The 27,533-nt window shown below is 40.8% G+C and overlaps 1 protein-coding gene across 41 annotated transcripts in view; it reads left to right on the forward strand.

The window, feature by feature from the left end:
- The first annotated feature begins 10,075 nt into the window (after nt 1–10,075).
- NRCAM (neuronal cell adhesion molecule) overlaps nt 10,076–27,533 on the forward strand; it is a 150,464-nt gene continuing 133,006 nt past the window's right edge. For 40 of the 41 annotated variants that reach the window (XM_035325682.1, XM_035325858.1, XM_035325665.1 and 37 more), the window contains exon 1: nt 10,087–10,210. The gene's annotated coding sequence lies outside the window, so the exon portion shown is untranslated. Of the gene's footprint in view, nt 10,211–27,533 lie in introns of all 41 variants that reach the window. The other variant, XM_035325672.1, reaches the window with a different exon arrangement.

Below are 27,533 nucleotides of genomic sequence, written 5' to 3' on the forward strand. Positions count from 1 at the left end.
TATTATTCTCTTCCTTCTGGAGATAATGATGAAGAAGACTAAGATCATTACTGTTCAGGACACAATGCCTTTGCTTTCCTTGCTCACAATAGCTACTTGTAAAGATGTAGCTCTTGCAGCCAGGACTCAGAAAACAATACCCCATGGTCACAACAGCCCAGACGCAGCTAAAAGCCACTGAAAGTACCAGAAAGGACAATTTCTCGGGTCAATTCCCCAAGCTACTTTGAAATGTCTGGTTTCCAGTGGAGCTTAGACTGCCAAACTCTAAAGGCACTATGAAAGACTGGCAATGTCAAGAGATCCCTCTGCAGAAGGTCCCCATGGTCAGTTCTCCATCGCATAAACACTGCAGGAGTGCAGAGTCCCCAGAACAAATTAACCTCCAGCGGGCAGTAGGTACCTTGTCCTGGTAACCTTATTCTACCAGGAGCACCCCTAACAGAGCTCACCCATTGGCATCAAATGCCCAACGTGTAGGGCTGTTCATCAAATGGGAATGGGCAGAGAGTTAATTCTTCACATGGAGCTGGTGGCAAGCCTTCTGCTTTCTGCCCTGGGCAGTTCAGGAGTAGAAGACTCCCATGCCAACCTTCTGCCTACTCTACAGTGAGAAAGCAAAGTTCCCCAGCTAGATTTAGTGTTGGGATGAGGGAAGTTAGAGAATGTTTTCAGGTGTGTTGAGGAAGGGAGCGTGTTTCCTGAGCAAGCCAAAAGATAAGCGTGATGCTGCTCTGCTAAACCAACAAGTCCCTTGTATGACATGGGAGTGACATGGGGATAAGCAGGCTGCCTTTCTAAACGTAACCAAATTTTCTATAGCATGAGAGGGCACTGTCCCCTTAGTAGTGGAAAAACATAACTGGTCCCAAAATGTGCCTGTGCTGCCATGTTTTTGCAGAGAGGCCCTAGCAGTGTGGGCAAAAGCATGCACCATAGTGGTGGCATGGAATATGTGCTGGCAGTCTCAAAACACTGTAGACCACAAGAGGAGGTGACCTGCAAGGTGGTGTAAAAGTCCTGTTCCATGAAGAGCATGGTCCCAGGATATCAGCTGGGTCATTCTCCAGAACCACAAGTCTATTTATGGCTGCTGCCAGAGGAGTGCTAAGAGAAGATAACTTGTGCATTGCAGAGAAGGACTCTGAAACTGCAAAGCAGATAGAGCCTGCATGAAGCAGCAAACAGAACTTCTAATTAGGTGCTCTTAGAGCTTTCTAAAACACAGCTAAGAAGTACATACTTTGTTTACCATGACAGTTCCTGGACAGCTTTTCTTCCCCAGTTACCTAAAATGAAACAAGAATAAAGAGTTTCTTCAGAAGGTAAGTCACCCTGTCAGACTATATTTGTAAAAGCAAACACACCGCATCTCATAAATCCTTTCTCCACAACAGAAAACAGCAGATTAGAAAATGACTGAATATTGCTCATTTTCTAATCTGATGCAGACATGCTCAAATAGCTTTATAGAGATAGAGCACTGCAGCCTTCATTTAGCTTGCATTAAACAATACCTGCTAGTCTCTATTTCAGTTAGCCTCTTTTCTGCAGTCACCTACTGTGAAGGTCACAAAATCAGATCACAGAAGGTTCACTGCGAGTATCTTACGTCTTTGAGCTTCTATGCAGGTCTATGTGTCAGAACTGTGTATCTAATCTCGACGTATATGTCTCTATCGTTATGAAAACAAGATGTCATGGCACATGGTGGCAAGTAGTCAGCTGTGCACTCAGCCGCATCTGCTCCTCCTCATCTCTTTGAAGGTGTCTGGGATCTCATGGGATTGCTCAGACAAATCATCCTGCCTTGTTGAAGGTGTGCTCTCATCTCGCTTTGAAGGTCTAGAACAATATTGGTTGTGAATCAGGGTGCAGGTTTACTCCCATAGGGACAAAATGTATGATAGCATTCCTGTATGAGTTCCTACCAGAGTTCTGCTTCAGATCTTCCCTTTCTCATTCCCAGGAAAGATATATAGATATATAGATATATAGATACATTTTTCTGTATCATTGTTCCCCATTCTGAAGAGCTCCTTTTTTTTTTTCTTTTTTCTTTTTTTCTTTAGCTTTGCTTTGGGGGATGTCTGGTTTGACCTCTGACATTCCTGTACCTCTAATGCTGTGTATTTTAAAGCACTTTCATTAATGACAACATGCCTAATTTTGAAACCTAATGCCGCTGTTATAGACAACAGTTAAAGGGCTTATAGAACAGCCTTTGTGCTCATCCATTTCTCTGTTTATTTCTGGACAAGGGTGTACTTCCCTAAGATAGCTCTCTTCATGTTACTTCTTGAATTTGTGCCATAGAACAAAGAATGATAAAAGTGTTACAACAACAACAACAACACAAAGCATTAGCCTTGTCTCTCCTGCTCAAGAATGTCAGTACAGCATTTCTAAAACTTTGAGCTGAGCTCAGATGCTTCTCAGAACAACAGATGACTGGAGAACTGAGAAAATCAGGATTACATTGCTAAAAGAACAGATTATTGATGGTGCCATGGGATTGCTTCTGGATGTGGTAAAAGGTTTCTCCCTAATCATAATAAAAAACTAACTTCAGAAAATAAGGGAAGATTGGCAGAAAAAAATGCTTTGACGTCACAGGTAATATATATAAGAAGTTTCTGAAGAGAAACCTAGATGACATGAATCTATTTTGGCTGAAACGGTAAGCCACAACTTCATTTGTGTATTGATTGCAGATATTCATATATCACATGTGGAAATTATTATTGAGTGTGCTAAATGAAATGGTTATTTAGCATATCTAAACAGGCAAGGAAACCCAGACTTAAACCTGTTTCTGTGATACATGGCAGCAGAAAATAGTGAACAGGTGTGTACACATATAGACCAGCCTGTTATGTATTCCATACCCAGTTAAAAGTAAGGAGTACGGGCTTTCTCCTGGCTCCATTTTAGGGACTGTGTTAGATGAAGAAGTCAGGGAGCTGGTGCCATAGATCCAGAAGTTTCCGTCACCTCTTCGACATTTGGTTGACCCACCCTGCCTTCAGCTGCAGGCGTCAGAGTCCCCTGCCAGACTGATGAAAGAGAGCCAGCCTGAGCCGTACTGCTTGTGACCAGTTGGGATTTACGGCACCAAGGACCAACAAATTGCATTTTTTACCATTTTAGGCTTGCTCACACTCTGCCTCTATTATAAAGGAAGTGAAAAATTCATTTGGTATTCAAGAGTTTGGGTAAAACAAGAAAATTTCTTCGCACTACTGTTGGTGCTCAAATATTGCATAGTCTGTGCTCTGTCACTTCAACCATCTGATCTGAGAGCATACATAATTACAGTCATCTCTTTCTGCAAGTTTTCAAAATATTCAAAAGAACCCTGAGCTGAGGAACCTGCTCGAGTCCAGAAGCAGTGTGCATCACAGCAAGCAAGTGAGCAGGCACCAGAGGAGGTGAATGATTATCCTTTAAGCTTAAGTCCTGCCTCAGCACCTTGGAAGGAGCATGGGTAGTTGCAGAATGAAAGAATGACAATCTTAGAAACACACACTGGAAAAGGGCTCATTTCCAGTGGGAGGAAAGTGTGAACACCAAGGATCGTGTGTCATTAAGTACGGTTTTTCATTTATTTTAGTGAGAAGCAGCACATAGCTGGGAGATACCCAAATTCACGATGATTGCTATATGTGATACTAGCTCTTCTAGCATCTCTCATAAATAAAGAGTGAGACAGAGGAGACTCACTTCCAGTATTCTTCTCAGAAATCATGTCATGTTCTTTCAGTTAGTGAAAGTGCTCTTCCCAGAAAAGAATGGAAAAATAAAGAAGCTCCGAGATTGTGCTGCAAAGGGAGATCAAGCAGAGGAGGACACAGTGGAGCATGTGGTTGCTTTACCAAGAAGTGCTATGCTGGTATACCATAAACTGAAAATGACCAAGCAAAGTATAAAAATACAGGCCAGAAGCTCATCTGCTAATGACAGACTTGTATAATTAAATAGCTATGCTTGCTGTTTATGTATTAGTGTAACTTTCTGTGAGGAATGAGAGGATGAAAGAAATGTATTCCTCCTGTTTATGCTGAGGTTCCCAACTGCACATGCAACAGGACCTTTGCAGCCTCACTGCACCTCAACTTAATTTCCAAAGCAGAGGTAGAGTTATTTCCACCAAGGTGTCACCTGTCAGCATTCTGAACATCTCAGCATCTTTTCATTGTAAAACCCTTTTCCTTTGTTAAATGTGTATATACTTCTTGCAATACCTGAATGCATTGGTTTTAATTCATTGGTTGTGTTCCATGTTAAATATTTTGAGTAAGTTTCTTTCTGAGTCCTTCAAAGTAATTCATCTGTCTGGGACAGATTCCTTGAACTCTTCTGAATTCCTAGCTCATACCTGGAGGTTAATACAAGTGCTCTGCACCAGAACGTGCCGGGGGACCTTCCCTTCACTTCCAGGCATCCCAAAGGGTTTGTGATTAGAAAATGCAATTAGCATTAGCGGGGATCACCACATCTTCTAAACACCATTTGCTTGGACTGTGACAGGCCCTGTGAATTATTAACTAACCTTACTCCCAGTTAAAGCTGAGAATACTCACAGCATTAAAGTCAAGATTGTTACCGTGGTGACGGGCTGTGCAGGTGTTGCTTCTTCACCTATCCTGAGTGCTTGGCCTGTGTGAAGAGCGCATCTTCAGGGGCTATTTTTTTATTTTTCCTTTTGTATTTTGGACTAACAAACACAAAGCGAGAAGTGAGAGTTCAAGTAATTATAGTCTTCTGGACCTTTAAAAATACACAGGCATCCTGATATGATGACCAATGCAAGAGAATCTTGGAGATGTGTTTGGTTATTCAGAAAAAAAATAATGCTGATTGTTCACTGTCATCTGGTTTTAGAAAGCTACAAGGACCATGAGCTACAATTCATTGATGTCTCTCCTCTGGGAACCTAATAGAGCCAGCAAATTTATCCAGAGATTTTCTCACTTAAGTTGCTTCAAGGAATCCAAACATAAGCCTTTAGGGCAACAGTGTGTAATTTAAAAGCAATCTCATCCTCAGAAGACCCAAAAGACTTAGAGAACAAGGTGTATCTTAAGAAGGCAAGACTAGAAAAGCTATTTGGGCATTTTTCTAGTTCAAGACTAAAAGATAACTTCAAAAAGACTTAATTGATGTAATTTTTCACCAAAGATTTTCCCTCTTTCTTTTCAGTTTCCCAGGCAAAACCTTTCCTTCATTCTAAGCCTTACTACATGTGACCAAAATTCATGTTAATGTGCTGGGAAACAGAGCAGACCCTACTCTTTCACCAGCCTTGTTCTTTTTCTCTGTCACCTGAAAAGGCTTAAATACAGGCTTGTATTTCTGTTTGTGTGTGTGTTTATGTGTGCAAATTATTAAGTTTATTCACGTTATGTATATGCAAAATAAAGTGTGTGAACATTGGTGTTTTAGAATCAAGTTTTATTAGGGCAGCTATAGCTATAGCTCTAATAGTCATTATTAACCATTTTCCAGAACCTTAGAATTAATTCCTAACTCACTGCCACAGTGGAGAACTCCCCAGTGAACTCTCTTAACCCGTGAGACATCTAGCAGAAGGATGGAACAGGTTAAATCACAAGGTCAAGCTTAACTCTAAGCTCCTGGTTTTGAACATGGAGCTGCTTAGTATTCAGCCCTTTAGAAGTCCCTTGGATAAGCTGCCTGGTGTCTTTAGACTTCTGATCTTTGTGGAAGCAGCTTTTCAAAAATCGTGCACCATGAATTAGGCTTGTAAGAGATTTTTCACAGACTCAGCCGATCTCTTCTAATGGAAAAATGGTAACACCTATCATTCACTCAAACCATGTTTGGTGTTTTCATAAATTTTAGTCTGTTGTGTGAAGGACTTCCTTCCTTTGATTAAATGCCAGATAAAATTGATCCTGTTGAAATCAATATCCAATTCCCATTGATTTGGGCCATTTCATCATGTTGCCATTTCATCATACAGCTGTCAAAAATGGCTGTAGTTTCTGTAGTAAGCTACAGATCACATTAAATATGTATTTTATGTAATCCTTTCTCTCTCCAGTTCCTGACAAGTTCCAAAGGTCCTTTATGTCCCTTGAGATCATCTTTTGAGCATGGCCAAAAAAGTACTGTGGTCAGCATATTTTGGCATTTTTGGGTGTTCATCTCTCTTTTTTACAAACCCAAATTCATCTATTAAGCATTTTCAAAGCACTTCCGTCTGATTGATTAAGCTGCACACTAAACCAATGTGGTAATACCATCCTCTAATTACAACTGTCCAGTGTGTGTGAGAAATGAAGCAAAGGAGACAACTGAACCTAGACTTCCTGCTTCATTCCTCAGCACTGTAAAGATCAAGCTAATGGAAGATGGGACAGGTGATAGCACTAGTAGACCCTTCTCTCCATCTGCTCCTCGAAGAACGTGATCCTCTCCTTTCATTTTGCATTCAAACATCAAATTCCTGAAGGAAGTTTCAGCCCTGTGAATTTCTGGTAGCAGCTTGGCAGCAGTGAATTTTCACAGCAGCTTGGAATATCTGAAGTCCTAAAAAGGCAAGATTAAAAACACATCATTTTGGTATGGCTGTCAATAACTGGGTCTTTACTTAGCCTGCTGGCCTTCCTAGGTGCTAGAAGAACTCTGCATTTCTTGTGAGAGAAGACTAAATGATAGCTTATGTATCAGGCAGGGCAGTACAATTTGTAGTCACAAAGCCTCTTTTGAGAAAATAGTTCTGAAGCCTAAAATGAAGTATTATTTTTCAATTCTTGACAACATATCAGTACACTATTGTGCAATGTCTTTTCTGTATGATTCTCTTGCTAGCCTAGTTCTCAACATATTTTACATCAAAACACATCCTCTGTGAAGGCTGATTTTGTTACCGTACATCAAGCAATGCAGCTTTTAACATTAGGCATCATTGCTTAAGCTTTTGGTGTTGTCTTTGGTCTCTCTTCTACTTAGAAATATTCACATTTTATGCTATAATAGTAAATAAGCACTAGCTTCCAAAAAGTATTCGTCCAGCAGTAAGTGTATTTATTTTACTATTATGGTATTAGAAGGTCCTTTGAAAGAAACCCGAAATGCCAATAAATACATTAGAATAGTTTCAAAAGCATTCAGTCTACAACTGGGAAGGCCTCATAATCTACCGAACAAGAAATTCTCCTGACTCTCAGTACATTCCATCAGGTATTTTTCTCCGCTTTACTTTGTGTAAGGTACTTGATGTGCCACACCATGCTCCATTCACCATTGTAAAACCTCAGACCAAGTGGAACAGTGGCAGAACTCAAGTTAGAATCCCATGGGTGGCATTCAGCTTAGTAAATGTAGACTCTTGAAATGCAGACATTCACAGCCGAACGAGACACCCGCTGGTCCAGTTACAGTCAATGGAGAGAAAAAGGCATTTCTAGGCTGCAGCTCAGCTCATCCTAGCGTAGACATCTAAAATAGGTTAGATGAATCATATGCTAGAATCGTCTATTTCTGGTTCCCTTTATGCTTAGTTGACAGAGTGACTAGCTCAGATGCAGACACTGACATAGTAGACATCTAAAGTTAGGTGAGATGAACAACGCGAGATGTCTTTCCATATCCCTTAAAAAAGTCTGGTCTAAGAACAAAATGTCAAAGAATTCTTTTCAGCTAACACTATAGTATCCTCCACTCTACCAGCCTTCTGAGCATTTTAGTTGCTAACTTCTTCCTAAAAATACTTTGCAAATGTCCAGATCATGACTGACAGCTACCTCAGACAAGTTTTTGATAGCTTTTCCTGTGTCACAGTACAGCAACCATGTGTATGTCTATTTTGTGTATTGATTAAATGACTGTGTCATGCACCCGATCGTTGTTTCCCTAATCAGAGACCACAACAAACTCAGCAGATGTTTTCTAATATAGAGGATAGTGGTAGAAAGCTAAATAAATCAAGGCTGTTTTTAATTTAACATGAAGACTACTTTGAAAATGCTCATTCACGAACACAATTGCAGCAGGCAAACTAAGGAGAAATGCTACAAGAAGTAGTACGATGACTCCAGAGATAATGCAAGGCAGCAGAGAATGACTCTTAAATGTAATATTACTTCAGCCACACAACTTCTGCTTGTATTTTTATGGAACGAGCCCACCTGTTTCTTTTTTCCTGGGTGCTACTGCCAATGTTGATGGCACTGGTCCACAGCAGTAGATGCTGTCACCAGAAGTAGCTCCTAGCTCTGCAGTAGGTTGCATAAACCTTTGAATTTACTTGTTTACTAATAATCGTATCTATGCCACCATTTGGAAAGTCATGGCTTATGCCACTGAATGTATATATTTGTTTATCTCAGGATTATAAAAAATATGGGGTTCAAATTCTATGGCGTATCATAAGCATGTAATCATCACAGTTGCAACATTTCACCTTCATCATTCATCAGCGTAGAGTTCTTTCCTCCCTTGCAACAGTGATATCTCTTCATTTATTTGGTTTCTGTGGTCTAACGTGCACCAAGGGGTCTGCCATAGCCCAGTTGGTTTGTGCTTAAAAAATCCAACATAGGTGGCCTCCACCATCCAAATATGAACTGGATCTTAGCTTCTGTATTTAAAATAAAATAAACTTTCAACTCAAGTCTTTCCCCTGAAGTTCAGTACACCTCCTGAAGGTTTGACTCACCATGTTCCCTGGGAATCTGGCAAGGATGCAAAAAGACAGCTGTATAAGAAAACACGCTTCTCACAGCATTTTATGCCCACATTTTCTCAAAGCCAGGACTGGCTACATATTCTCCTTATGAAACACAGCACCCTGGAAGCAAAGTAAGGCAATACCCTAATATTTTAGGCTCTGTTTACACACTGCATAATGCTTACTTAAACCATATTTTTTTTGTATTAAAGGTTGAATAAATTAGTTGCGAATATGAGAATCTGACAGCAAGAATAAATGTAAACAAACAAAAATAAAGAACATTTAGGGCTACACAGTAAATTCAAGCACTTACTTCTCTCTCTTTATAAAAAGGATTTTCTTCACATCCATCTAATCTTCTTTACATATTCAGGTCTCAAACAATAATATCCTGGCATCAGATTGATAGGAGCTTGAACATCTCCAAAGTCTGAAGCAGTAGTGCCTGAGTTACTGTTTATCCCTTGGATATTATATTCACGTGCTATATCATTTATAGAATCTGTTATTCATCTAGTGTTGTTTTCCAGTAGGTCAGCTGTTCAGCTTTAACTTGCCAGAGTTGAAATTGGGTTTCTGTGGAGATGCGGGATAAGGGCTTTTTGCTAAGCTTGGGCATTGCGTTTCGCACTATTAAGTTATCACCACAGAGTTCACCTTGAGGGCTGCTTCCCGGAGCGCATAATAAAGAATTAACCGCTATCAAAGATGCCACCTTGCACAAAGTGTACCCCTAAAATGGCTGATAGCAAGTCCAGCAGTGGCAGATAATCACATTTAGGTGTTAAATGCAGACATTGATTAATTCTGAGCAGCACTGAGCCTACAGAAGCCTCAGAGCAGTATGTAAAAGCAGCCTGACTTTGCACGTGAAACGAAGGGCAGGATGTGAAGGGGAAGCCAAGGTGTAGGTGTGCAATGCTCAGCCGAGGAAAGGCTGACATGGGACAGTCCCCATCCGAGACTCATCTCCAAGCCGCCTCACACACAGCTTCTTAACCGACCGCACGCAAGTGCCCAAATTCCTGAAGGAACCCTGCAAAACGCACATGGGGCAGTACTACCGAGCCCGAGAAGGCTGTTCTCAAGCACCGAAGGACACTTTGTATTCTTTAGTTTGTGAAAAGGCCAAACCAGCCCCTTCAGAGGGGCACCGCCAGGCTAGAACAACGTCCACCAACACCGCCGCCCACCCTTGGGCAGCCGGTGCCCAAGATGGCGGCCGCTGCCCGCCGCCTCAGGTGCGAGGGACCCGCTCCGCGGCCAGCCCCGCCGCGGCCCCGCCCCCGCCGCGCGCAAGCGCGCTCCTCCCCCTCCCTCCGCGGGAGCGCGCCCCGCGGTACGGCGGGGGCGGGGGCGCGGGGAGGTGATAGGCGCGGGAGCGCGCCTGCTGCCGCTGCCACCGCCGCTCTTCTCGCCGGGCAGCTGGAGGAGGAAGAAGAGGAGAAGGAGGAGGAGGAGGGGATCCTGCTTGACCGCTGTCCCCGTGCGGAGGGGCCGCGGCTTCCCGTGAGTACCGGGCTGCCCGTCCCGACGGTCGGTGAACCGACGGCGGGCGAGGGAGCTGCCGCGGGTGCCGCCGCCTCGCCCGGCGCTGCAGCGGGGACGGAGCCGGGGGGTGCCCGCGGGGAGGGAGGCACCTGGCGGGGACGTGGCGGCGGCGGCGGCGGCCGCGGCGCTTTGTTGGTGGCCGCAGGTGCGGGTGGCCGCAGCCCATCGCGCCGCGGAGGAGCGCCGGCATCGTGCCTCCGCCGGGTCCATCCCGTCCCGTGCCGTGCCGCCGCGCCCCGGTGCCGGCAGGTCGCCATTTCGCGCACGGCCGCCGGCCGGGAGCTGTCTGTGCTGAAGCGGAGCCGCAGCGGCTGCCCGGGCTCGCCCCCGCGCCTGTGCGCGGCCCCGCCGTGCGCGCGGCCCCGCACCTGGCTGCGGCGAGCCGGGGGGAGGCGAGGTGCCGGGGGCTGCGCTGCCGCCGCCCGCTGCGAACCCGCGCAGAAAATGGCAACGAGAGCCTTGAGCTGCGAATGCCCCTCGGTTTTTCGCTCAAAAAGCCGCAACAGGGTAAACTTTCGGCGTGGGTGCGTCGGTTTCCGAGGCTGAAACGCCTCTGAACCCGAGTGTGAACGCTGCCAGGCGCCAAGGTGTTTTAGCGTGTGAAGTTCACGAGGGGTGTGCTTCAGCCCCGTCACCAGGGTTGTTCTGTGCAGACACCTGGCAAAAGGAGTGCTGCTCCTTAGCTGGCACTTAGCGAGATGAAATAATGGGAAATGCCATCTGTAGCTCTGCAGCGGGGTCTGCAGGTCGTAATAAGGAGTTCCTCTATCCCTAAACGTCCACCTCCTCGCTCTTTGTTCAGCCCGTCCTCCTTCCCAGTCAAGACGCCGGTATTAACTGCTTGGGTTTCCTTTTGTCTTTAATGTTCCCTGTCTATTTGTTTCGCTGTTTCTGAGTATTCAAGTACGTTCTGACTAGATATGCTATGGAAAATGTGGATGAAACCTGAAAAAAAACTTCATTGACTCTAACAGGTGCAATACTTACCATTTCAACGTCTTCCACGATTTAGCATTATCAATGTCGTAGTGCAAGGCTTATCATTGCATGGGGCTGTGCATTCAGCAGGTCACTGTGCAACATCAGAAGGCATCTGGGCTTCAGGTTGAGTTTTAGAGTAGTGTATGTGCTAAAACGTGCATCTTGCAGGTATTTTTGGCAAAGGATGTCAGCTGGAAAGAGAAACTACAGTGTTATACACTAACTCAAAGGACCTACAAGTCATAAAGCTGTGTATTTTCAGTATTTGTCTCATCTGTTTGGTAACTCTTGCACGTATACACTACAGGTGTTTCTTTAGGTGATGGCTGTCTATTTTTTAACATAAACTACAAAGCAAGACACTATAGTTGCTGAAGAACTTGCTGACAAAGTCTGTGGAAGTAATTTATCTGAATTTAGAAGCACTTTGAAATTCTCCTGGGTGTTTAAAATTAGTTGTCAGACTGTATCAGTGTAGAGGTGGGAAAGTATGTTCTGAGAATACTGAACATAAAACCAAACGACAACAACAACAAAACAGCAAATGGCTTGATGTTGACAGAACTCAGCATCCATTGAATGAATGTGTGTTCAGGATTGTGCAAAGGAGATTTAGCTCAAGGAAAACCGTACAGCTGTGTGTCAGTATTAGATGATGTGTCTGTGTGTACCAGCTGGTCTTAATGATGGAGCTAAAACCCTCTTCACAACTTGCAGAATAAATCCACAATTAATTATACTTGTATTAGTGTCTCAGTTCTGTAATTAGTCTTATTGGTCACGGTGAAAATACTCAAAAGTAATAATGATTAAGGTGAATGAGATCACCAGAATCTGATCCTTAGTTATCATTCCTTGTCTTCTCACCAAAAGCGTAATATATATCACATACACCACAGAGCTTATTTGCAAAGGAGTATTCTAGCATGTAAATCCAACTTCCTAAAATGGTCTTTATTGTCAGGCATGAAATGAAATTACAAATCTGGTGGATATTTACTCATCGCTACTAATAGCTTCTTGTGCTCTGGTCTTTCTCTCTGCTGCTCAAAAAGGTGACGGCAGAAGCATTAGTAACCGAATTACAGTTTCTTGGAGTTAATGAAGCGTGGCTCTAATTGATGGCTTTTATTGGTTTGAGGATTCCGATTTCAAGTCAGGAAAACGTAATACGAGCCTCCCCATTCTTGTTTGATCTAGTGAAATGCATCTCCATAGTATCTGGGTATAAAACAGACCGAGTATATTCAGGGTTTGAGATTTTGTTAACAGAGTATTGCACAGCTCAGATGGCTCAGTCAGCCTAAAATCAAATCTGTAATTTGCAGCTGTGGAATTGCTGTTCTCTCTAGTTTTATTCAGTTGTCCCAAATCACCTTGAACTGTAATTATTTACCTTCCATTATATCTGAAGAGTACGATAAACTGAATGTGCTATTCAATTTTCACCATGTATGTTAATTCTGTTATGCTTCATGAAGAGAGCTGGTAAAATGGGAAGCCATACAGAGACAGTACATCTCAGTAATGTAAGCTGAGGGAATGATGTAGGAGGTTGTCTGCTGGGCAATATGCAATGAATTTGATTTCGCCTTCCTGAGTGGGCTGATAGCATTCAAAAAATTCAGTTATACTTTCTCTGCAGTGATAATTTGTTGCATTTTAAATTAGTATGTATGTTTTTTGCCTATTCAGTTTAGTATTAAAGATACTGTTATGCATTTTCCAAATTCCCTTAATATTTTTATTTAAAAGACAATATTCAGAAGAGTTAATCTTCCTTAATAAGGTTAACGTGATGAGCCCTAAGTTTTGTCACAGTGCCCGTTAAGCAGGAAAACATAGTTGCAAGCTGTCTATATTGCTTTCTTCTGAGCCACTGAAGGCTGGCTGAGCTTTCAGTTATTTACCTCAATAGAAAACTGGAAGGAAAAAAGTGAACAAAGGAGGTCTGTTTTGCCTGTCCCACTTGCTGGGCTGTTGTCTTTGCCCTTTTCAGTGAAGGAGGGGGTAGAGCTGGGTCAAAGTTGAAGAATACTGAAAAGGAATTCAAGTCTCATATTGAAATGTGAATGATAGCTTAGTTTGAGAGCCGAACGTGCTTGTTTGAACGGAAATTTTCCTATCTGTGGAAGCGGGAACTGACAAACGGTGATGGACTGGCGTATGGACTAGTGGAAGGTGTAGCTGCGTATGTGCTCAGACCCTGACTGAGATGCTCGGTAAACAAGTCCATATCTGATGAGACTTTTAATACCGGAGATGCTGATGCTAGACAGTGTGCAACACACTAGACATTTGATTGTGAGTTAAGGGCAGGCCCCTGCAGCTGGCATACATTCAGGCTTGCTTGTCTAGCCTAATTGCATTGCAAATACTTCTCTGGATTGCTCTCTAGCTTCTCCCTTCTAGTAAATGTTGAATAAGTACAGAAATGTTCATCTGGATCCTCTATTAACTGTTGCAAGAGGCTTTCATTTTTTTTGTTTTGCTGTATGAATCAGGATAAATGTATCTTACTATTCATTTTGTGAATACACTGTTTTCCTACACTGTTTCGGTTTTGAAACGGCTCGATTCATAATGTGATTACAGCTTTCCCCTTGTTAACTTTTTAGTATGGAAGCATAACAGCTTGAATTATAAAATGTTTCTGTAAGAGCTCACAGTACCCCCATTCTACTTTAAGCAACGAAACTTTATATAAAAAGCAGCATTTCATGCAGAGCATCTCAGAAGCACGAAAATAGCCAAACAAGGAAAAAAAGGGCCAGTTCAACTTATAAGGACGTGATAACTTTAAAGGACAGACACATTAGAAAGGAGCTGGCTGTCTAAATTGTCAATTAGAGCGGACAGAATTAGTATTGATGTATTCTCCAAATTCTGTAAATCCTTGTGTGTGAGACTTTGGATGACGCCTAGTGGGAACGTGGGTGTCCCAGTGATTAGTCTGCCCCATTAGGTATATATGGCCTTTTAATTTCCCAGGGCTTGAAATGTGTAATTGTTGCTGTTTAACAACTTGGTTGAGGAAAAGGGAATGATCCATGACTTCCTGGTGGTGTGAGGTGGTCTTTGGCTACTAATTAAGCTTTCCTGGACAGCCACCCCAGTATTAACATGCCATGTTCCTTTACAGACTGCTACCTAAGTGCGGAGCTGCGAGTGTTTATACATGACTATGGATGTTTTTTGTCTTTCTGAACCGTAGCTCTCACTTCTAACTGCCCTTCTGCTGTTTCTAGTGTTGCTGCATTTGTCCAACTTCATTCTGAGAGCTCATATAAAGGAGTTGCTTTTTCAGTGCCATGAACCTGTGGGGCTCTGTGCGTGTGTATGCAAAGGCATCGCAGAGAGTTGGTGCAAAAGCCAACTGTTGCACGAGACCTGTGTTTGGGAAACACCTCTACAGATGGACAATAACACTATGGAGTAGACCAACCTGTGCGTAGATACTGGCCAAGGGAAGTCTTCCAGCTGAATATTGTACTGTAGAGTAGTGGAAGTGAACTAAATGCAAACCAAGAGGCTGAAGAAGATAATGAATTATGAATGAAATCCATGAGGAGGACTACTGTATGAGTAGAAGGATGAAGAACAGAATGTTACAGGCATTTGCATCTGAAAGAAGTGGTAGAAATGAGGGAGTGGGGAATAAAATCCTCTGGAAGTCTTAGAGGAAAGACAACAGCAGAATAGCTAGGGGCCATGCATACAACTTGGGCACAAAGGCGTGTGGGATGAAGCAGGGGATAGCTCCTAGGTTTGAGGTGGGAAGTGCAAACAATCTGGAGGGAGGGAAGCATTTTGAAGAATATGTCAAAAGCAGGGAAATCAAGTGCTTGAAGGGAACAGAAGATAGCTAAGATTTTTTTTCTTAGTATTGGTGATTTTTTTTCTAGAATATATCAAATCAAGCATTTTGAAGGAAAACATTAAGTATGTCATATTTCCTGTCACTTATTAAAAAGACTTTTCAAGAGTATTCATAAATGCAAGATTGTTTAATTTAATTTCACCAGTAGGCTCATGCACCATAAGTTTCCTTTTGTAGCAGGATAGACAACCCTTCTCTTCCCTACTTTGAGAGGTAGTGTTTAGAAGGACTAAAAAGTGGGGTTGCCTACCCTGCTGCTGTTCACATCTCTAGGAAAATACAGGAGGTATCTGATGTGTGCTCCTCATCACAATTTTCAAGGGATATAAGGGAGAGGTGGGCTTGGCTTGGGCTATTCTTTGTGTGGGATAATGAGGTCTAGTGACTTGGTCAGAGCCACTTTGAGTAAGGTGGTATCTGTGGGTTCTTCCCCTCAGCCTCCTTGCTTGTCGACCAGTGCTTTGGTCTCTGAATGAACTAAATGCAAGAAGATTAACCCCATTAAGTTGCTGCTCTTCTCTTGAAAATGGAAGAGATTGGTTTTTTATTTCTCAGCTTGGCTGAATTTGGTAATTTTGTTGCATGGCCACATATTATCAAAATCTGTTTCTTGCCTTGGGTGAGGTGAGATGAGATGAGGCTGCACTAACTATTGTACTGGCTTTTAATCTGTTCTGATGGTATTTTTTTTGGAGTGTGTGTGGTGGTTTTGTTCATTTTAAACATGTAGCATGGTATAAACTGAGACTTATTGGCCTTCTGTCTTGGAGTAGTAAGCTTTGTGTTCTGGGTCCAGCTGCTGTGATGAGCTGTGTTTGCTGTGGAGGGTGAGCCTTTTTCAATTACTAACAATTTAACGGTTCCGATGGGATTAGGTTTGTTTGCTGTTGCTAAATCAGTTCAGGGAAAAATAGCAGCGTAGTTACAGATTGTATATTAAGTTCTGAGTAAAACTAAAAGCCAGGGCAGGAAACTAGTGCCAGTATCTGCACCATGATGTGTTGCATGGTCTTAGGGTTATCATGTTTTGAGGTAGTTACAGCTTTCTCTGCGAGGCGTGGGGAATCATTCCAGTATTGCAATGATCAGGTCTGTAAGTCATAAAGACCAGAGTGTTGTCATCTGACAAGTCGGACTGGATATGGAGTTCTTGCCTGATGTAGAAGATTCCTGCTTCTGTGTACCACCATACTTAATTATTACTGGTCTAAACTGAAGTTCAGAGACCCTGAAACATTGGTATATCTTGGCAATGAAGGTGGAAGGGTGAGAATGTGTTCTTGGGGTAGTTGCAGAGAGTCCACAGTCACTTTCTAGGCAAAAATAGTATGACATTTGCACTAGCATAGGTTTGGTTTGGATTGTAGGAGTTGATGAGGACAAACTACCACTCCTACAACAACCCAGTCCAAGTAATATCATGAGGATGTCCGGGGGTGTGTGAAGGAACTTGCTCTTCACATTGGAATTAGTTGTACCTTATCTACTGTTTGACTTGCTTTTGTCTGCCCACAAGTAGATTTTTGGTTAGTTGCCTAAAACAACAAACAAAACTAATTTCAGTGGTTTGTGTTCTCCATACAAAATGTATTTTGAATTTTCTTGATGATTGTATGTGTGGTTTTTACCTTAACTAATGCCTTTGAAGGTGTGGAATAAAGAGGGAGAGAGAATCCCACCTACTGCTTCTGTGAAGACAAAGGTTTAGAGCTGGGAAAAGTCTTCTCTAACTTTTTGCTGGATATATAACATCATGTAAATGAGGAGTTTTCAAGACTGCTCCTCTGTCACATGAATTAACATACCTGTTAGAATAGCAGTGTTAATGACTAGGTGACAGACAATGAATTGTCCTTCCTACCTGAATGTTTCTGTCAACGTTGGTCTTGCGTGATACAGAAACTTCAGTGACATTGCATATAGTGTAATTCAGACACCTTAACGTGCGAATCCTCTTTTAGATATCCCATCTTTCCTGTCAGAAGTGTTTCACATATTTATGGACCTTGGAGTTTCATAGCCATCATTTCATATTGTAGGGTATAATGTCTCCCAGACAATACCAAATATACAAAATCACTAAAAATTTAAATTTGAGGTGTTCTTATAGGGAAACTTTGTAAGTTTTCCGTTTCCCTGTAGTTTGTGTTCTAAAAGTTGGTGCCGAAACTTGATTCTAGATGCGAATAAAACCAGGAACACCTTAAGTTGTGTGCCGTCTCTTTCTGCGTGCTAAAATTGAAATTCATGCAATTACATAACTAGAAAGCAAAGAAGCCAAGGTGGCTAAAAGATAAACAACCCGTTAGACTTTGTATGTGGCAATTGTATAAAATGCATTTGTAACTTGGGAGGGGGAAAAAAAGTGAAAATTTGGGGGTTATGAAGGTGAGTGTGACCACCAGAGGGCAGACATATTGTTTTGAGTGCAAAACAAACACTTGGACTGTGCATGTGAAAATACAGGCAAATAATGACTAAATAAATAATATGGGAAGATATATGCATCTATACTAAATGTTAAATAACATTAAATTTTGTCAGTATAAGATGAAATAAATAGATCTGCTTAAAACTGACCTGTGGCTGTGTATTCATGGAATGGAATCCAGAAGAACAGTTCGTCATGTCATTGAATCCAGTAACTTTAATTCAAGTACATTTTCCAGGAACATGTCCATCTTCATTTTAAAATGAAAATTCCATCCCTTTCTTGATAGTTTTTTCTTCATGCAGTTAAAGAATAATTTAATTCTGTCTTAATTAACCTTCACGTTATTACAAAGATATCCCTTGCATTTTCATGTTCTTTTTTTTTTTATTGTTAACAGCACTTATGTCCTTCAGAGCATGTAAATTTGCTTCTGAGAGTGTCATGGAAAGAAATTAACATCATAGGCTTAAGATTAAATACTTCAATAAAGGTAGCCTTTTTCAGGAATGTTGAACTGCATTTTTTTAGTGAAAGGTGATGTTCAGTCATTTTTATATAGTTTCCCTGCTAGGAATGCGTGTGCTTAATTAAAGCATGCCATATGTTGGCCTTTACCTCTCCTGCATTCTCAAGTTACACTGATAGTTTCTTCTCATTTAATTATTCTCTTCTAAAATCTAGACAGTTTTTATAAGGAAAGTAGCAAGGGTCTTTATCCCATGATGTCAAAGTCACAGTATTCTTCAGAGGAAACTCTCAAGAGCTTTCCTTGCTCTCTGGGGTCTTGGTTCCACTCGTTGCTGGAGTGAAGCATCATCAAGATAGCTGTAAATGCTGCCCCAGATTTCTGATTTCCCCACTGTCACTTCCTGTGCTCACATGTCCCTTAACAGCAGGATTTCTGGAAAGGTTCTTCCTAAGATAGTCTGCAGATATCCTCAAAACTTTAGCTGGGGGAGTTTCCCCAAATTAGATCTGAAGTTTTATGTACTTCTTCACAACTTTCTCCTCCACTGGGCATTGAAACATGGGAGTTGGCTTCTCGCAGCATCCAGAGTAATGTACTAGCAGAATTGACAGCACCAAACACTCAGGAGTATCACTGGAATTCATGATTTATAAGACTCGCATCTTCATAGTTGACTTGGCTAATGTGTCCTAGCTTCTCTTTTTCTTTTGGCCTTTAGATTAGAAGCCTAGCAACATCCAAAAGCAAACCTGAGTTGCTCCAAATAATTGGTTGATTTTTTTTTTTTTTTTTTTGCATTTAGGTTTTCAATAAATTGTTAATGTGTTAAAGTTATGTGACTTGATAACTCTACAGGGGCTATTTTTTTATTTTTATTTTTGTCTCTTAAATACAGTGACAGAACATTGTTGGTGAGAACATGCACAATAGTTGTAATCTGCTCGAAGTGGTTGCCAGGACTAATGCAAGTGTTACCATTAGTAGAAAGATTAGTCTTTATGTTAATTGCCTAACATTACATTTGCTTTTTCTCATCTGCAAAGCTGAGATACTATCCTAACAGCTGAGGATTTCTGTTTCTTTTCCCCCCTTACTTTGAGAGACACACCTACAGGTAACCGTTACCATTAACCTTTGTTGTGATAGAAGTTTCACACAGTAAGCTGAAGTAAATAAATATCTGGCCTTTTATTATTTTAATTGTGAAACGTTTTCTAACTGAAAACTAATATGTAGCTTCCAGATTTGACTGATAATATAGAGACATGAACTGGAATGGAGGAGATGAGGATTAAGAGGTCCTGAAAACAAAAGGTTTGGAAAATAGCAAAGTAAGGGGGGACAAAACAAAGACAATAGGTCTGTTTGGTTACTTGCAGATAGCTATTAACAGGAGAGGAGATGAGTCCTTGTACTGTCTCCTATGAGCATATGTGCTGTTGTTTCTGTTGACCTGTCACTGGAGGCCAACAGAAGGCAGTTGCTGTCGTAGCTCTTGCTTTTCATCTTGTAGCTTGGGCTTGTACCATTTTGCCTGTTGGTGGTTTGTGTGGTATGAGTGGAAGAGTCACCTCAGATAAGGCCAGATGGGATGGGTAGTTCCCAGGTGTGTAGCTGGCACATCTTTCTTTAGCTCATCAGCTGCAGAGGCCCAAGAGGTTATGAAGTAGCCTTAGAAGTTATGAAGACCGAGAAGGTGGAGATGAATACTAGTGAAGCTGGGTGGCTGGGGCTGTAACTCATTACTTAATCTCCCAAGTTATGTTATTCTAGTACTTTTGTGTAGTTATGTAAACTGTCCACCTCTCATACCTGATCGCAGCTGTGCTGCGGCTGGATGTCATGCAATGGTGATATATAATGGTGATGAATGATATAATTATCAGTGTCATCGAGCTGGCTTTGTTCAGCAAAACCAATATGTTTAGAGGGGTTAGGGAGGACTAGTAGTTGGGAAGGGACAGCAGGAACAGCTGTTTTGGATGGTACATGACTGCTGTCTCAAGGTTATGGACTGAGAAAGGGATAAGAGGAGTCAGAGAAAGATGTAGTGTAAGGTGAAGGAGCTCATTTTTCCGTGAGCTGGAATGTTGTATTCTGTTCTGAGGTGCCACTGGAAAATGGTTACATATGATAAATGCAGCTCAAAATTAGAGAAAATACCACAAATCATGGATATTAACTTGAGGCTGAAGGAAATTAGGAGGAAATAGTGCGTTACAGACACAGATTGAGGGGCGAAATCACATTGTTTTAGCATTCAAATAGGAAAAGATGATTAACTTGAAATGAGACTCGGTTGCCTAATTATGTATGAAAATAGTTAAATAGATCACAAAACCAATATTGGTTACTAAGAGGAAAACAGCCTTTGCTAGAAAGTATAAAAGCTCTTAACAGTCTGTCTTGTAAACTCAGTGTAATGTATATTTAAGATCTTAATTGTGACAATGCTGAAATGAACTGCAACTGAATAAAAGTACCTGTTTCTCTAAAGGTGCAAAATGATGCTGATCCCTGAGATTGTGTCTGACTTATCCTGGATGGTAAAGGATGGAATGAGACGTATGTTTCTGAAAGCATGTCTACAGAAGTTGAATATTTACTTTCATTAGTGAGGGGTATTTTCTGTGGTTATGGGGAGTAACTTACGGTGGTCACTATGGTGAACTAATGTAATATTTTGAGCTAGTGTCTTTTATTTTTCAAAATAGAATTCAGATTAATGGAGTTATGAATTTCCATTTCTTAATGAATTATCTGTTTATATTTAGATTTTATTTCCCTCAAATTCAATATTCATTTAGTTTGATAGTTAATAAAAAGGGAACTAATTTGATATTGTGTTGGCCTTGCCTTGAAATATGACTTGGAATGTGAAATTTATTAAAGAGCAATATTTTTAAAAATATATATTAAATATTACTCATCAGAATGTAACCATTGATAATGTCTCAATGCTAAATATCACTGGAAAAAATAACCCATCACTTTATTGAGAGAACACAAAATGTAACTTAACCTTCATAATGTACTTCAATTTCTGAACACTAATCCTCAAACAGAGACTGGTGCAGCATCCAGAAAGAAACACTTGCAATTCTCTCAGTAACACCCAAAAGAGCATTAGTTTTGAGTTCCCATGTCTTCTTTATCCCTGTTTGTACCATCACAAGATAGATTTTTGTTTTAATTACCTTTTATTCTGGCATAGGCAAGTAATTAGTATGTAAATCTTATTTTGAGTGCAATTGTGTAATAGTAAGCACAGAACTGTAAAACAAAACTTCAAGGTTCCTTTTAAGAAGACTTACGTACTTAAATGTAATTAGACAGCCAGACTTTGAAGTGCATATTTCAAAACCTTTGCTTGCTGTATGATGGCTTCAGTTTTCATATAAAATGATTTTGCAAATTTCTGGATGGCTATCTGTCTAGTACGCTACCAGGCACAATGAGATGGTAATTTATGGTTACAGCTCCTAGATACAATTAAGTACTATGTAGTATAGTTTTATAGCACTTGGCTTTAATGTTCTTTAAAAAGCTAGCTCTGTTAAATATGTTGTCACATGTTGTCGTTCTGCTGTTCTGTGCCAGAGTTTGAAAAACAGTCTGAAGGAACATGTGGTTATCATGTTCCACTTTCAGAAGTGTTACATGTAGCGTACCTAACTCGTCAAAAGTCTTCTTTGCCTTAAAGAAGCTGGATTTTAGGTCCTTAACCTTACTGAGGATGTGGAGTGGAAGAACAGTCTCTATGCCCAGATAGTTTAAGTCTGAATAGTGCTTCAGTACTGGGAAGCTAACAACTACACTGTAAAGAAAACATAACATCCCGCAGATGGCTTAGGGAGATGGCACCATTATACGGTTTGGAGAATGGCCAGATTATCCTCGCTGTCTTGATCATCATCATCGTGAACAAATGATATTCTGCTGCCTGTAATCAAATCATTAATTAAGTTAACAAATACGAAATCTGATGGGTGATGAGTTTTGACTTTATTTCATTACATTTTGGAGTGGGGGTGGAAAAAGCTTCTACAGTTAACTGTCCTGAGAATTGCTAATGATGTTGATGTTTCACTTGCAATTTGTAAGGTTAGAAGTAGCATCACATAGTAGCTTTAAATAAAAGGCTTTCCATTATATGTACTTCTGTTTATTCTCCAAGGTATGGCTTCTGTTAGGGTTGATTTATTTGGATTTGGGAACATAAGCAATTTTCTGGTTATGTATTAACCATGCTATAAGTGTGGAAATGCCCAAACTGGCTTTCCTGTGAGCAAGCTTAATCCAGAGAGTGGGTTAATTACTTTTATGCAGTATTGTCTGATTTTTTTAGACCAGTATTATTCAAGACATTGGATCATAGTCAACAGTATAACGGTATGACCTGTTTGGCATCACTCTGAATGGCTTTTTTTGCAACGTAATACATGTGTACATGTATTATCCCAGTTTTTTTCTTGATTATCTGACCCCGTATTGCCTTGAATAATTGGGAAGTAGCTGTGCTGCTAAAGGTTGGGGAAAGAAGGTGGAATGAGACTTTACAAAATGATTGTGTTGCACGTCAGCTTTCGCTCCCAAGGTGTAACCCTCATGTAGGGTGTTCTGCCATCCATCACTAGTAATTCAAGACAGCCACAGTATAAAGGTCATCTCTGAAGAACACTGGAATCACTTAATCTTGTACATAAAAATAAAAAGCAGATTTGTCTGTTGTGATTAGTGAAGGTTGTGAAGGTTTTTTTGTTTGTTTGTTTGTTGTTGTTGTTTTTTTTTTTTTTTGAGAATCAAGAGTGGTGAAGCTGGCTAGACTTTGACTGATCTGAGAAATTCTAAGTGGTAGATGTAGCCTTCAATTGGGAAATACTGCCCAGATCCCAGATAGCATCTTAAAATATTTGCCAGGAGCATTGGTGATGCAGTGAACTTCAAGTATTCGGGAAAAACAAAAACAGAGAAATGTGTGTTTGTTTTTTGCTTATTTTATTTTATTTTTTTCCCCTCCATCTGGTGTCATTACTTAAAGACATTTTCATGTAACCTTAATGCCTTTTTCTGGTCCACCTTATATGTAAACTGGAAGTGGTGCCTCTAGGATTAACCTGAAGATTGGATTGGATTTTTGATCACTTTCTGTCATTTAGTTCAGTGCAACTTTGACAAAACATTTTGCTGTAGGTGATCCTGTTTGGTAGGAAGGTTGGACTAGATGATCTTCAGAGATCCCTTCCAACCTTGGCCATTTTGCTATTCTGTGATTTTTTTTTTATTATTTTTTATTTTAGATATTATGCCAAAATGTTCATCTGGGAACCATTAGGGAAGCAATACAGATGGCGATGATGTAGGCTTAATGCGACTGTAAGTGCTGGGAAGTGAGTTGAGCATTTTCCTTGAAAAAGACAATGTAATCCTTTGTCTCCAAATAGCTTTCCTGATACTGTTGCACTGTCAGACAGCTGTGTGTTTAAAGCCGGTAGGTGGGAAAAGTAAGTAGCTGGGTTCTGTTGTGTAGGGTAACACTCCTCTGGGGGACCTAGTCTTCCAAGCAGCGTGCAGTGGTCCTTTACTGGACGGTGATGGGAGCCCCTTCAGCAGGATTAGGGGAGACTACATGAGATGTTTGCTGCTGTTCACGCATGATCTTTCTGTTGGTTATGTGAAGCTCTGTACAGAATACTTCCCAGCTCTCTTGCTCCTATACAGGGGACTGCTGCATTACCAGGAACAGTTTTGGCTGCCTTAGGGAGTCTCTGGGAATGTTGCATTCTCAGCCTGGGGCGCTAGCTGGGTGTTTAGGCATAGGAGCAACACCTCTCAGTTGGTCTGCGCACAGCAGGAGATGCCTGGGGAAGCTCCGGGGGCTGTCCCCAGTTGCCACCATGATTGTCCTGTAGCCATTAGCCCGTGTCCTTGCTGTGAAGGTGGGCAGCGCACAGGTCAGGCTGAGCAGCTCCTGGGCTTCACTGGTGAGCAAATGTGCTGGGATTCACAGGGACATGGTTCTGATACCTAGGGCTCTATGCAAGCTTGAATTTCATCCCTTTCACCACGATTATAACTTAAATTCCATAGGCCTTGCCACTATGCATGGTATAGTTTTAAACCAGTAAAAGTAAGATAAAGGATTTGATGCCCACTTGAAAAGGCTTGGGGGGGGGGAAGCAAAGGTGTATATAAATGTTGGCATTTCATCAGGGCAGTGTAACAGTAGCATTAAGCAATAGAAAATGCAGCAAACCTCTGAGCTTTCAGTTGACAAAGACCGGGAGAGTACTGCCATATAAGTATCCTTCTCCCTTAGGCGTCTGCTTTCAGCTGCTGTCCAATGAAGAATCTGTGTTTAATTAAAGCATTAAGGAATCATTAGGATATTGTATCTGTCTCAGTGTGAATTTGATCCAGTGCTGAGCAGGGTGGGAGGCAACATTTTAAGCTAGGTGACTTCCAGAAGTGATACATTGGCTATCCATTTTGTAGCAAGTCTGTTGTCTTCAATGGAAAAGTGCTTTAGAGGTATTGGAAGGAAGAACACAATTTTCATAATTTTCAGATGTGAATAATTCACGAAAATGGGACATCAGGCTCTAATTTGATTTCATTGTACAAGTGATAGTTTTCCACTTTATATTTGTAGTAAAAGATTAAACTTCAGTTCATAGGACAGTACTGCTTATCTATATCACTAATGCTACAGAAGGACTTCTCATAAAATAAAGAAAAAGCCAAAAGTAATTTTACTGCTTGAGTGCAGCTCATGCTTTGGGTGTTGCATGTTTGAATAGAAGACATTGATTTGATGTCACAAGTATTTTTAACAGGATTACAAAATGCAAATAGCATTATGTAAGACAGATTACCTATGGCTTTAATACGGGGTTGTCTTTAAGCCAGAGGCTACATTTTGCTGGGTTATGTTTATTTGTTTATAACCGAGCACATCAGGATTAGGTTTAGCAGAATACCATTTTCCAAATCCTTGGTATTTTCAGGTTAGATCATCTCATCTTTTAGTTTTAAAGTATGAACTTAAAATCTGAAATGATTTATTTTTTCAGTACCTTTCAAGATGGATAGCTTCTTGGGCTGTTTTTAATGATCCTAAACAGAGTTGCATAGGTAAGACTGGAAACTGCTTCTCTTCATCATACCCCGTAACTTTTTTCCTAGGGGAGGGAGCCACTTTGTTCCTAAAATGACACAAAAGACCCCGTATGTTCTGCCATACAGGAAACTCATGAAGACAAAATGTCATGTTGCACATCAGATCAGCGAAATGTTAGTTTTGTACTGAACCACAAGGATAATCTTACTAGCAGTTGAACTCCAAATAATTTATAAAAGGCTTCATACATACAGTACTGCAAGTTCTTGACCTTTTGGTGAATGAAATTTCAGGAAGCTTACACAGCTGGCACAGAATAGCTTCATGTGACTCTGCATTGTTGTCATTGCTTTATTCTCTGAATGCCTGAAATGTGCCACTCCCTGTTAGATGGACAGGAGAAAGAAAGTCTCTTACAAAGGTAATGTTTCCTTTTGGAAAGCTGAAATCTTTGATGTACTCAGCAGGCTCTGTTCCCTACCAAGAGATTTAACTGGAAGCCTGCTTTTTTCTTTTAAAAAAAAAAGTTTCAATTTTTGTTTCACTATGGCTTTTATTCACTTTCATTCAAATATGCTGACATCTTCTAGTTTGAGCATCAAGATTTCTTCCAAGCCTTTTCTTTCCCCGGTATTTTCCCAGGGAGGAAACATTTTGCAATATTTCTTGTGTGACAAGGTGTATTTACTGTATATGGAAGGAAAAGTAGAAACTGAAAAGGAGATAAAAAGGATTTAAGCAATGGCAAAAAATCAGTATTGCACATACATATAACAAACAAACAAAAACCAAGCTTGCATTTAGCGAGCTTTATTGCTGAATTCCCTCTATTTTAAAGAATAAAGGTTTTCTTGTATTGTGACTTGTATTTGTATGAGTTATTACAACTAGGTACTTTTACCATTGGCTTAGTTTTCATTTCTGCACAGCTCTGTTCTAGGAGTACTGAAATATGATTTCCAAATGCTACAAGCCACAAGAAGTTTTAATGTTAGCACTACTCGGTCTATCTTTTTAGAAGATAAGTTTTTGTAACATTCTCAATCCGCTATTTCTAGGTGGCATTCAGATAGATGCCGGTAAGTTCTAGAGGGGGACCATCATCACTTTTGATCCCTGAGAAGTGGGATGCTGACTTTGAGGGTTTTTATGGTAGTAATAACTTCTGGTGTAAGAAATAAAAAAAAAAAAAAAAAAATGACTGAGGGCATCTTAAGAAAGCTCCTTTTAAGTGATTACAAGTTATACCTCAAAGAGATAAAAATAAAATGGAGTTTGAAGGTTGATGTTCTTTAAATACCAAGGAAGCAGCTGGGAAAGCCCATGGCTTCCTGCTAAGCTCAGCGCTCTCTGTACCCCTCAGTTTTAAATGGATGGGAATTAGTCCTGGAGACATTGTGCACTTGGCTCTTAAATGAAAATCTGATCAAGGACATAGCTGCGATTCGCATGGCTTTCACATCTCTGCTCTTGAATGTATAGGACTAGTGGGAGTAACATTTTCTTGTGCTTATGGTGTTCATTGTGGTCCTAAAGTGCTGAAACGAATAAAAGTTTGGAATGGGAGAACGAGATATCTGAAGTCATTTGTCAGCTTGCCCCAGGCAATAGTGATGGGATCATTTCCTTTAGGTTAGAATGAAGTGCGAGTGTTCCATTTAAACAGGATTGTTCATATAGTGGGTGGCTGTATTTCTGTGACTCAGTCCTCTCAAATGAAAAGAAACTACTTTTTTCTTCCTGTCCCTCCCATGATTCCACACTAGCCACAGACCTTTTCTGTGCACTATTTTAAGGGCATTTGAGCAAACAGAATTCTTTTAGCAGACTATGTGACAAGTGCTATTAAAGTAAGTGCTTAAAGTTGTATTTTGAAGTGACAGTTCTGAAATGTCTCATACATACATGCAATATAGGCTAACCAGACTCTGTGTCCCTTCTTGTTTGCTGTACTACACCTATGGACCATGAGTTCCTGATAAACCCAAGCTGTTCATTTAGGACTATTTAAGATGCTTAAACAAGCTTTATAAAGTATTAAAAAAATATATAAAGTTGGAGTGAGTAATAACACGACTCTGCAATATGGATATTAACATCTCCATCTTTTTGCTGGATTATCATCAGTGTACTTGTTAAACATCATGAATGAAACTACTTTCTGTGGTAAATAATCCATGGGATAAGGTGAAGTGGGAGGAAATGCATCCAATGCAAGTTCTTCTGTGTTCTTTCCCTATTCCCACTGTATCCCCAGCTGTTTTGCATGGGGTGGGGAATGAACTATGTGAAGTGGTTTGTGCAGACCACTGCTGATATCTTCTGTGCTGAGCCTACTGAGTTTGTAAAAGGTGAAAAGATAGGTACTGAATGCTTGTGGAAATTGAAATCGTTATT

This window comes from Oxyura jamaicensis, chromosome 1 (genome assembly GCF_011077185.1).
Source record: "Oxyura jamaicensis isolate SHBP4307 breed ruddy duck chromosome 1, BPBGC_Ojam_1.0, whole genome shotgun sequence".
NCBI classification, from domain to species: domain Eukaryota; kingdom Metazoa; phylum Chordata; class Aves; order Anseriformes; family Anatidae; genus Oxyura; species Oxyura jamaicensis.